The following is a 12,554-nucleotide window of genomic DNA, read 5'->3' on the forward strand; positions in this document are numbered from 1 at the left end:
GATAATAGTAAATATTCCCACACTAAAAATGTTGTACTGATGAACAATTGATTTCTTCTCTCAATAGCAATGTTAGAAGTAGAAATGAAGAATGTTAATCCACTGTTGAGAAAATGAGGGAAAAAAAATCTCTTGAATGTTTTGTCCAAACTTCCTCTGAACTTCAGATCTCATGGAGAAAATAAAAGCAAGTAACATGGTCAAATGATCCACCTCCTTCATTGGCGTGGAAGATGCCTGCAATAACAAACGTTGTTAGTAAACAAATTTCGAGCCTAACTTTAGATATTGCTACTAACGTCAGATAAGCATTGCAGGAGAAGGAGTGGCAAAACCTGGGGACAGAGTCAAAATAAGAATCAGCCTAAAGTTTCTACCTAGGCACAAATGGACCAAACCCAACCCCTCTTGAATTCTGTTGATCCTTATCTAGTGCCAAGATAATGCTATCAATTTATATCATTAATGGGAAAAATACATGTTTAAGAAATCTTCCATGTACTGTATAAATTCAAAAAAATCTATTTCCTTTATTATGCAGATTAAATGATTAAAAACTACACTAATTGCTAATGCTATCTTCTCAGAAAACTCAGGCAAACTTCATAAGATAATAACCATTATACCATGTGAGCTACACATAAAATAAATAATAGATAAAACAAATTAATCAAATACACAGTTTAATAGCTAATAACTATTGCTATTAAGCACATGGAGTTGAATTAATTTTAGTTTATTCACTAAATGAAGACGTGAAAATTATTCTTGTCCAAGATCCAGATTTCATTTCCCAGTCATGACTATTACTACCAACATCTACAGACAACCTGTTGCCTCAATGATTCAAGGGGTAGAGAGATTAATTTCTTGCCACTCCACATCTTTTTAAGACGGGAGGTTGAAAATGGCCTGAGTCTTCTGAGCAGAGAAAGGCACACTGCTCCACTCACCTTATACCCAAAGGTATAGTCCAGACATGTCAAACACAAGGCCCGCAGGCCACATCCGGCCTGCAAAGTGGTTTCATGTGGCCCGCGAAGCCATCCTGGAAACAGCGAGGGAATGGCCCCTGCTGCCTTGGCCCCAGCCCAGGCCGGCCAGAAGCCAATGTACAATTTTGTGGTGGCCATCCATGCTGGAATGCATTCAGTCTCAGCTCAAGGCCATCCTGGAAACAGCAAGGGACTGGCCCCTGCCGCATCAGCCTCACCCCCTGGATGCACGCTAAGGAGGTATCACCCTTTGTGAGGAATGGAGAAATGCACCATCGCCTGGAAGTGGCCAGCAAATGGCCCTCGCCTACTTCACATATCCACTTGGTGGGCTCTGCGGGAGGGGACGTTGCAAGCAGCATGAGAGTCGACGTTACCTGCGTAACGCTGCCCAGCCCCCAGCCTGCCCAGTTTCAGCAGGCAGCACAGCACTCTCACAGCGCTGAGAGGCTGGGCTGGGCGGCGTGAAGCTGGAAAGAAGCGCAATGCTGCCCAGCCCCCAGCCTGCTTGATTCAAGCATTAGGATTATTTAACATATTCCGTCTTTATTATTTTTATAAATATTTTATAAAGGAATCCAAGCTCCTCCTCAAATTTTCTGCACAACAACCCGGTGAGGTGAGAGTGAGTGAGTGAGTGAGTGGCCCAAAGCCAGTCAGCTGGCTTTCATAAGGCAGAACCTGAACTCATAGTCTTCTAGTTTCTAGGCTGCCAATTAAACACATTATTCTAATAATACAGGAATGTTAATCTTACATTTTAATTTACAGATTTTATTCTAATTCATTCCCAAGAAACTGGTTCTGGGAACTTTTTTCTTTTTACAGATAAAGAGCTGAAAGTTAATAAATAGCCTGCCCAAGCATCTAACTAAGTAGCTATACAACTTGAACTGTCTCCAGGATCCAAATCCGATTTACTGTGCCACAAAACTATGTGTTTTACACTACTCTAACATATTTTTAGATTATCTTTATCCAATAGACTTCATGTACTTAGTCCTTTTTTATCTCATTTCCCACTATTCATGCATTAGATGTATTCTTACTGATTCAAATAATCTATGTTAAGTAATAGTTGCACACATTTTTAGAAAAGCATCCTTAATGTCATCAAGTTTATTTTGAAAGAAAAGCAGCCGATGAGCAGCTGTTGCTGGTAAGGCAACTTGATTAAACGCAAACAATAAATAGTAACATATCCTGTCTCTACAATGCCACCAGATACTGAAAAGCAGCAAAGGGAACACTGAGCTTTGCTGTTTGGGTACAGCAAGCAAATTTGCAGCTGCTATTTCCTCCTTGTACTCATTTTCTGCAGACGGATAGGATGACTGTGGTCATAGATGAATCATCCGTAACTTCATTCATTTTCTCTTTCTCCCTGAACCTAGGATCCCCACCATAGGCTCTAAGGTGCTATCATAACCATGAAACCATTTTCAGGATCCTAACAGTTTCTTCTTTCTGTAAATGAAAGGACAACGTAGTTGCTCTTTCTGTTATGTTATAGTTTTGAATAACTACTTAATATGACCCTATAGAATCTCCTTCTGTTGTACATCTTGCCTTAAAGTCTTGACTTTCAGTAAGTTCTCTAGGGCAGACATGTCAAACTCGTGACGTCACATGACATCACACAACGTATCGGGACAATTTTGCCATTCCCAGCAATGGGGTGGGCACGGCTTCCACATGATGCATCTGGCCCGTGGGCTAGCAGTTTGACACCCCTGCTCTAGGGCAATGCTTTCTAAAGTCTAGCAGATCCGCAGATTGTTTCAACTGCAGTGTGATTCATTGGCCTAAGGATGAAGCCAAAATGATTAGAGATTTCCATCCAAAATGAAGGGAAATGGTATATAACAGCAGCAAGAGCTAGCAAGTATTCTTTATGGCTGTGATCAAACATCTCAAGCTATGAGCTGCTTAGTACTGAATAAAACATAATTGGCTGGTTTATACTACATCATAAATCACGAGTTACAAACAACACTAGCTGGGTTCACAAGACATCCTAAGTTAAAGCATGCAAACAAGCAAAGTGCGCTTTTGAGTTAGAATATTGTGGAAACACAGTATATTATGGTATTTCTGTGGTAGGATTTTACACACACACACACGATTAAATGAACTTGGTTGAGGTCAGATGGTAGGACATACTGGAGCTGCTTAAATCACAATCAAGCCATACTTTTTAAAATTCATTTGTTTTATGAAACCATTATGATTATCATGACATTACACATAATGTACTGTGCTTAAACAGAAACTTCCAATAATTTCTTATAACCACTGATGAATTTTATTGTAATCATGTTGAATTATGCTTTTAATGCTACATCTAAATTCTAATAATGTATATATCAGATGCTCATTTTTCAAGTGTTAAGACAAAATATATGCATAATTTTAAATTCATGATTCAATTTAAGATGGACATTACTTTTAGTTTAAATTTGTAATATGTAGCAAAAGTATCTTAATTTGTATCTTTTAAAACACTGGGGAATTCTCATCAGATGTGAAGGTGAATACTATGCAGGCAGGAAAAATACATTAATATCAGTTGTATAAAATGGCAGACAAGATTTAGAAATCAAACCAAAAATACTGAAACTGCCATGCGTGGAAAGTTAAGTAAAGAAATTTATTTTGTTAATACGTTAACAAAAATAGTAACTGAGCATATTTCATTAGTAATACCTCAAATACATAGTTTTTGTTGAAGTATAAAAAGCAAGTAATGAAAATGATTCAAACAAAGCTAACAATTTAAAGGCACAATAGCAAAAAAGTTTCCAAAACTTACATGACACCCTGAAGAACTTTTTGAGGATCAGGATCAAATAATCTGTCAACATAATGGTGACTACTTGCTGTAACTTCCTGTAAGCAAATACAGTTGAGGTCCATCAGCGATATACATTTTTACAAATTCAAGAAAGCAAGACTCTGAAGCAGTAATACTTATTTGTAACAAATCTGAACCCTAAGGATATAAATATTTTGGAATATTTTATTTATTTATTTATTTATTTATTTATTTATTTATTTATTTATTTATTTATTTATTTATTTTATTACATTTATATACCGCCCTTTCCCGAAGGACTCAGGGCGGTTTACAGGGTGATTAAAAAACCAAGATACAAAAGTTAAAAACAAATTTAAAAAAAATTATATTTGTCCCTGCATAAATAAAACCCCAGTTAAAATAAGATTAATCCTCAGCCTGGGCCAGAGAGCTCGAAGAGCCAGGTCTTCAGGCCCCGGCGGAATGAACGGAGGTCGGGGGCAGTCCTCAGCTCCACTGGTATGTTATTCAATAAAATTGGACTCTATTTATTCAAAATTTCATACTAATTTAAGGAGCTTCTCTCCTTCCTTATTTAGCCAGTTGTAACAAAATCCCCCAATAAATATGGAAATACTTGTAGAGAGGTTTATGGGAAAGTCAGAAAGAATAGTTAAGCAAGCTGGTCTCTGTGTTCTGACAGGAGTTATTTTTTAAGCTCATTTTATTGGGATAGTGACAACAATTTCTTATCAGAGAAATACCAAAATACAATGTAGTAGTAATGCAAAAATAATCATTTCAATTAGCACAAAAATTTTGAATTGAATGGATATCAGCAATAACAAACTAAGAAAAGAAACAGGAATGGACTGAAATTAATTTTGGTATGATTAGTAATAAAGATTTCCAATCTCTAACAGTTGAACAATAGATGAACAATTATTCATCTACCCATTCTTAATTATATACCAGTATTAAAAAGAAAAATTTTGGAAATAATAGCTAACAGGTTCTTGAAATATTGAAAGTTCTATTCACTTGTGATACAATTCGAAATGAACTTAATCGCATGTAGGGATTAGATTTTATGTTATACAGAATTTCGCTATCAATGAATCATTCCTCTCTTCTGCTTCCTCTTGCACTCATCCAAATTTCTCAAACTTAAAAGTGGGAGGGGCATGAAGGAAGAGAAAGTAATGTTTTGATATTGATAGCAAAAGTCCTTATCAGCAAAATAAGGCTTTTATAATACTAAAAACAAAAAAATTTTTGGAAGAAGGCAATGGCAATCCACTTCCACAATGCTTCCAAGAAAACATTATTGGCTATAATTAACAAGAAAAAATAATATTAGCTTTAAACTTGTATGCCACCTGGCCCGCAACTGCTCAGTAATGATAACAACTCTGTATGCAGCGGCAGACAAAAAAGGCAACTGCATAAGGTTGCTCAAAAAAATAATTAAAAAGCCAACAATGTAATGTCTTAATACAAATCCCTATGTCTGCACCTGAAGTATTGCATACAGTTCTGGCTTAATTTCTGATACAAAGATATCATAGGTCTGGAAAAAGAGTAGGAAGTCAACCAAAATGATGCAGCTAAAAATGTCCTGTAAACAAGTAGTCTTGAAAAAATGCAGGTGAACGATACCTGATTATACAAAATCATGGCACAGAGTGAGCAGAGAAACATTTTATTCTTTGCCTCTCTATGGCTTATTTTTTTTAATAAAATGTCATTGACATGGGTACAGGAGCAAGGAAGGTGAAAGTGACATCAGTCACATCCCAATGCTACTATACAAATTATGTACTACATGCCATTCGCATCATAATACAATTGATAGGTTACACCAGGGGTGTCAAACTGCCGGCACACAGGCCGGACGCGTCATCCGGAAGCTGCGCCCACCCCATTGCTGGCAATGGCAAAACCGTCCCGATACGTTGCACGACGTCACGTGACTTCACGAGTTTGACATGTCTGGGTTACACAATGTGCAGAATTTGTGTGAAGTCATAATGTATATAACACTACTGTGGTTGGCCCTAGGCATCTAGGAAGCTGTTATACTTATTAAAAACTATCCCAGCAGTTGAAGTGTTTTTTTCATTAAACACAGTAATGTATTAACATCATTTTTTGAATCCTTAAGAAGGAAGTCTTTCCCCGAAGTAGTAGAACAGTTTGTCTCCCAATATTCATCACCAAGTATTTTCTGTAAGCAGTCAAGAAAAAATGGGTTTGAGCATTCTGGGGAAAAATCACTATGCTTTTGTACCACGCTCTAATTACTCAGTAAAGAGCTGACATAAGCAACACAGGCAAAGAAAAGTCTATTTTTTACAAGCACTGCTGTAAATCTCTAGATCTAGGTCCGGGTAGGCAACCTTGGCTCTTTTATGACTTGTGGACTTCAACTCCCAGAGTTCCCGAGTCAGCATGTCTAGTTCAGGAATTCTGGGTATTGAAGTCTACAAGTCATAAAAGAGCCAAGGTTGCCTACCCTGATCTAGGCAAATAACGTTTAGAAAAATTGTGCTTTCAAGCAGGTCTATCCATACTGACTTTTATAAGTAGCAGTACAGTGCATCTTTCATTCACATGTAACACTAGCCAAATATGCTCAGACTTGCTACTGGTCCACTTGAACAAAGACATGACTTTTCTTCATTAACATTATTCTTAGAATTACATTGATTTACAGGAAATTCAATACTTGCTTTCAAGGAAATTTGACTTTCATTTATTACAACTTACATGCCACTTCATTTCTAGACTCCAGAGACTTACAACGTGACATTTGGAAGATTAAAAATAACATTACTACAACTACAACTGATCACCAATGCATTACTATTCAGGGCAGCATCTTACTTGTCTTCAAATGACTTTTGGGGGGTCCTGAAAATTGTATTCCTTCAATTATGGGATCTTTGGCAAATTGATGAACAGATTCCGCTTGGAGGCGGCCTTTCTGGAGGCATTCGTAAAGGGCTTTAAAGAAGACAACCAGCATCTTGAATTACACAAGGAAGTTATATAACAACTGGTGCAGCTCCCATAATCTGTGATTTTACATAGGCAAATTTTGGGGTACCAATAATTACACAGGCTGCTATATGTTACACCAGAAGGTCAGAAGATTTCAGAAGGGCAAGGATAGTCCTATGTAGAGTGCATTACACTGATCTACCTAAAGGTGACAAGGTCGAGAGTGACAAAATAAAGCTTCCTGATCCAGAAAGGTCATATATGGCATTCAATATATAATTGTGCAAAGGCCATCACGGCTATAGCCTCTATCTGCTGTTCAACCAGGACTCCTGAGTTTAGGAGGATTCCAAGTTGGTCAGCTCCTTCTGGTGAAATATCTCATCCAAAATAAGAGAAAAACACCTATCTCTGGACTCATATAGCTTCATACAGACTCATATAGTCACTTTTTGGTAGAATTTACTCTCCTAATTTATAATTTTCTAATCAGTAATTCTATTATTTCTCCAACACAGGACCAGATTCTTCTAATTATCTCCTTTGCCTGATAAAAATACATTTTTATATATAAATGTGCCTACTCTCAAAACCAAAAGTGTTTATGGGGAGCTGTTGAAGATATGCTATATCAACTGCTGACATTACAGATTTGAAATATTTTTTCCATAATAAAGGTAATATTTTAGCACTAAATGTTTAGCACTAATATTTTAGCACTTAATTATCGAGATTTAAGACAGCTTCTTTTAGGGATGTTGCCAAATCCATATCCTGAGATAAATCAAATTTTAAAAAATATCATTCTGCTTCTATAGGTAGAAATATTTCAATATGGATTGTATACTCTGATTCAATGGATGATCAAGAATAACAAAACCCATTCCTGAAATCAGTTCATTAAATGAAGCTTTCCTTGCAGTCCCTTATTTAGAAACTTGACTACAAATTTTAACACAAAAAACTATTCTATAATCATACTCACACAAACATATATAGATAAAACACTGTGGTTTGCTGCAGAAATATTGTCCACAGTACAAACTAACTTTTTCTTCTTTTTTCAATGGATGTTAGGTGTAAAGAAAATGTACAGACCCAAGACTTCCACACTTTTATTATAAGCCTTTCAAAGCATTGGAACATATCCAATTTACAAGATAATAGATTTTTGCAAAGACGGAATCCTAACAAAATCATGTTTAAAGCAACGCATTTCTTAAATATCCTTTTCACAGATACAGCCATATTTATAAGCGACACTGAAGTAGCTAGAGCAGCATAATCATCTCCTCCCCACCCAACCTACAGCACTACAGAAAGTGGAAATCCAACCTTAACAGATGCAAATACAGACTGGCTAAACAAGACTTATGGGACTACTTGTATCAGAGTGGAATATACTTTTTAGTGCATATACTCTGTGTGCGAGAAAGTGTGTGTGTTTTCTATGTGTGTCTATACTAAAAAAACTAACTCAATGAAACTTCACTGTAACCGGCTACAAAAAAAAAAAATTGTACTGTACAATTAACAGCTGAGCAAAATAGGAAACTACAACAGGTGGAACTTGCAACTGCTATAACTTTTTTTCTAGACTTCTGCGGAATGCCCCTCTAATTGTGTTCAGATTCAACGCTAGGAAATAAATCAGGCATTTAGAAAATTAAATCTAAAACTAAATCAATTACTTATACATGTTTTTCCCACTCTAATAAAAATATCAGAACTTCTATGAAGAAAAAATTCTGCCAGATTTTTTACTTCCTAAAACTAATAAAGAGGAAAAATGCAATAAAAAAATCATTCGCTTCCTCGAAATCTACGGATATAAGACGAGAGCTGCTACTGTTCTTATCCCCGTGACACCTTAACCCAGAAAATAATGCAGCGGGGGTTAGCAATTGCATTTCCTTCAGAGGAAAAGTCCAGCAGTTGGACATCCCCCAATCTCCCCAGCCCACCTCAAGGCGAAAAGCAGCAGCCAAGGCTCTCCTTCTCCCTCCGGTTAGCTGCAAGAAAGGGGGGGGGGGGGGGAGAAGACGAGCTTCCAGGAGGGCGGGACTCGCTACGAGCCACCTAAGAAGGTAGTCCTTCACTCGCCCAGCCGGACCCAGAGGACCAACCCCGCTTCCCCCGGCCAAGAGAAGGGAGAAAGAAGACCGCCAAACGGAAGCCCTGACGCCGCTGACTTCCTTCGCCAGGAAGCAGAAGTCCTAGCCTCGCCGTTGCTGCTGCGGGCCTGCACTTACCGACAGGATACTCATGCGGAGTGGTGTCTCCAGCACGCACGCCATCTTGACGCACGCCAATGGCACCAGCCGTTCAACCCCGCGCAAGAGCTGGTGCCAGGACTGCTGCGATGACTGTTAGTGCTGCTCTCGCTGCTGCCGCCGCCTCCTCCGAGCGCACCCACATCGCCGGGGGAGATGGAAGGAAGGAAGGAAGCGAGCAACTACATCCCGTCCGTTGAAATAGCGAATAGGGAGGGGGGAAAAAAGCAGTTTCTTCGGCAGCGAGCAACACGCATGCGTGGCGACGACTTGTTGAAGGGAGGGAGGGATTATTTCCGGAAGTAGGTAATTTACTCCCACCTGTTTACAGAATATCGGGATGAAGAGAAGCGTGAAACGGGATGCGCCAACTCGACTTTCGGATGTTTGGGCGTTGAGCCAATGGGGGGGGGAGAATAGAGGCCGGCGTGCGCATGCGTAACGGTAAAACCACCTGTCAGAATTTGTCCTTGGCAAAGTGAACGAGAGAAACAGATAAGGAATTCGTGTGCTTAATGCTGGTACGCCATCTATTGACAGTTGTGTTTTAGAAACATACGCTTCTAACGCGAGTGAGGAAAAATTGCACATCATTGATGTGTAGTTAAGTATTTAGAAACAAAGTTTGGTATTGCGGTGGGATGAAACGCTACAATAGAAGGCTGAATGGATCAAACTCCATTTTCTAAATATGTGCTAAAATATCAGTAATCGAATGCCCCACAGTGGCAGCGGTTGCTCAATACACTACGCTAGAAACGTTTACAATTTAAGGGCTTTCTACAGCTCTCTACCCATGGTAATCAGAAAACTATACCAGCATTAAATATGCTGTTATTAGCCCTTCAAAGTTGACAGATCAAGAAACAGACTCCAGAAAATGATTAGAACTATAGCATATTGAAATAGACTGTCATAACAGAATCTTGCAAGCTTGACTGCATTTTTCTTTTCTCCCTCTTAATACCGTACCTAGAGAGGCAGGAAGGAGTAAGTCTCTTCTTGACGCTTTCCCTGTTTCTCAGGCTTAACATATTTTTTGAATATTTTGTTGTAACTGTCTCTAGATTCTTCAAAAATCATTTATGTGGCTCCCTATAGTTGTCCCTTGTGCTGATCTCTCTTCTGCCTTTATTCTGGCTTGTGATAAATAGTGGTGCTCTGATGTGTTAATTGCAAGACACATATGGTAGAAAACTTACCTCAAAAACACCAAAAAGGGAAAGTATTTAAACAATTGTTATATTTTCCAAAGCTCTGAGGCTGTACTCGTCTGCTGTATCAAATTACTCAGCTTCAACCCTCCTCCTTCCTCCACCCTCTGGCTGCGAGAGGCTCTGCTTCTTTTCCCGTCCCTTCCACACTACGAAAGGGGCGCCCACAGAGTGCACTTCAGTGGAGATGGGGAGGAGAGGAGGCGGTGGTATTTCCCTGCCAAGAGGGCTGAGGCTCATTTTAGCGCTAGCCCGCGCAGCTCCCGCCTGAGATTGTTTTTCTGCCCGCCTGAGATTGTTTTTCTGTGTACCGTAACAGAAGCCCGAATTTGATCTTTGCTTGTCCTGCCTGGGAAGAGCCACAGACAATCGCTTCTGAGGTTCCTGGGATTTAGGAAGGGAATTCTTGTGAAAGTTCGGTTTTAGGAGGAGGTTTAAAACAAAAGACTAATGCCCTTGACATTAACAGAAATGTTGATCTCATCTTTGGCCTTGCTATCTTGCAGTGGAAAGTATTAAAACATTCTTGAAAGATTAAGAAACCAGAAAGGAAAAAGAAAATAATGTCTTTATTCTCCACTTTTAAACCACATGATTGTGGCGCATTGAGCCAAGATTATGAACCCTTAGGTCTGGCATTTCTGAAATGCCAGCTGCAGTTTCCTGTCTCTGATTCCAAAGCTCCAGGGCTCTTCCCTTACAAAGTCCTTATGTCTCACTCTCTTTGCCTCATAGTTACTCCTACCGCACCCATGTTGTGCATTCATCAGCTTCATCCCCACAGGCTGAAGTTGGCTCTAGTTCTTTATTCCATTAAACAAAGCTATATAAATTAAGTTGAGTAAAGAATGTGAATAATAGTATATGCAGAAATAAGATTTGGACTGGTCCATGTAATACACAGCTAGAGGGATTTAAATTATTTAAAAGAAACAGACTAAACAAAAGAGGAGGTGGAGTTGCTCTCTATATAAGAAATAACTTTATCTCTACAGAAATAGAGTACAACAATGATGAAAACTGTAAACTTGAATGTATTTGGGTCAATATAAAAGGGCGAAAAATGACATTGCCATACATGTATACTATAGGCCGCCCAACCAAGCAGAGGAAATAGATGAACTTTTTGCTAGTCAGTTAACTAAGGTATGTAGGAAGCGCATCACAATAGTAATGGGGGACTTTAATTACCCTGATATCAACTGGGAGACAAATTCTGCAGCAAGTGGAAGATCTAACAGATTCCTGACAAACCTAGCAGACAACTTTCTCAAAAAGTAGAGAAGGGAACTAGGGGATTAGCCATATTGGATTTAATTCTAACAGAGATGAAATGATAGAAAGTGTCGAAGCCACAGGAACCTTGGGGGGAAGTGATCATGCAATATTGGAATTCAACATTATGGAAGCACAAGCAATAGAATACAGCCAAACTAGTCGTGGACTTTAAAAGAGGAGACCTTGGGAAGAATTCCATGGATGAGAATCCTAAAGGGGAAAACAACTCAAGAAGCTTGGGAAATTTTGAAAAGTGAGAATAAAGGCCCAGTCTAGTACAATACCAACAAAGAAGAAAAATAACAGCTTTCAAAAGAAACCAGCATGGCTGCATAAAGAACTCTCTGATAAACTGAAAGATAAAAAGGATAAGTATAAGAAGTGGAAAGAGAGGCACATAACTAAGGCAGAATATCAGCAAACAGCCCATACCTGCAAAGATGAAGTGAGAGAAGCTAAGGCTTAAAATCAACTAAGGCTTGCGACCAAAGTCAAAAATAACAAAAAAAAGCTTCTTTCAACATATAAGAAACAAGAAAAAAGTTAAGGAAATGATTGGTCCATTAGTGGGGGAAAGTGACAAGAAGGGAACAAGCAACAGGGAGAAAGCAGAACTATTTAACTCGTTTTTTGCATCTGTCTTTACACAAAGGGAAAAAACAGTCCAACCTACCAAAACCAGTGCCATAAAAAACAGAATAGAAACGCAAGTTAAGATAGGCAAGAAAATGGTAAGTGAGCACCTGTCCAGCCTAGATGAGTTCAAATCACCAGAACCAGACGGATTACACCCCAAGGTTCTCAAGGAACTGGCAGACGTGATCTCAGAACCACTGAACTATATTTTTCAAAGATCCTGGACCACTGGGGAACTACCAGAGGACTGGAAGAGAGCTGATGTAGTTCCTATCTTCAAAAAAGGGAAAAAATAGATCCAGGAAACTACAGACCTATCAGCCTGACCTCAATACCTGGGAAGATTCTGGAAAAGATA

General features: G+C 38.8%; 1 long non-coding RNA gene across 2 annotated transcripts; it reads left to right on the top strand.

The window, feature by feature from the left end:
• Nucleotides 1-78: 78 nt before the first annotated feature.
• Nucleotides 79-8,528, top strand: LOC308668628. Of its 2 annotated transcripts, none has more exons than XR_014026551.1 (3): nucleotides 79-187; nucleotides 7,314-7,472; nucleotides 7,873-8,528. It is a non-coding gene; the product is annotated as an uncharacterized lncRNA (long non-coding RNA). The 2 variants fall into 2 exon arrangements; XR_014026552.1 differs by having other exon boundaries at nucleotides 8,034-8,528.
• Nucleotides 8,529-12,554: the final 4,026 nt, after the last annotated feature.

The sequence above is a fragment of the Vipera berus genome (genome assembly GCF_964194415.1).
Source record: "Vipera berus genome assembly, chromosome: 5".
Taxonomy (NCBI): Eukaryota; Metazoa; Chordata; class Lepidosauria; order Squamata; family Viperidae; genus Vipera; species Vipera berus.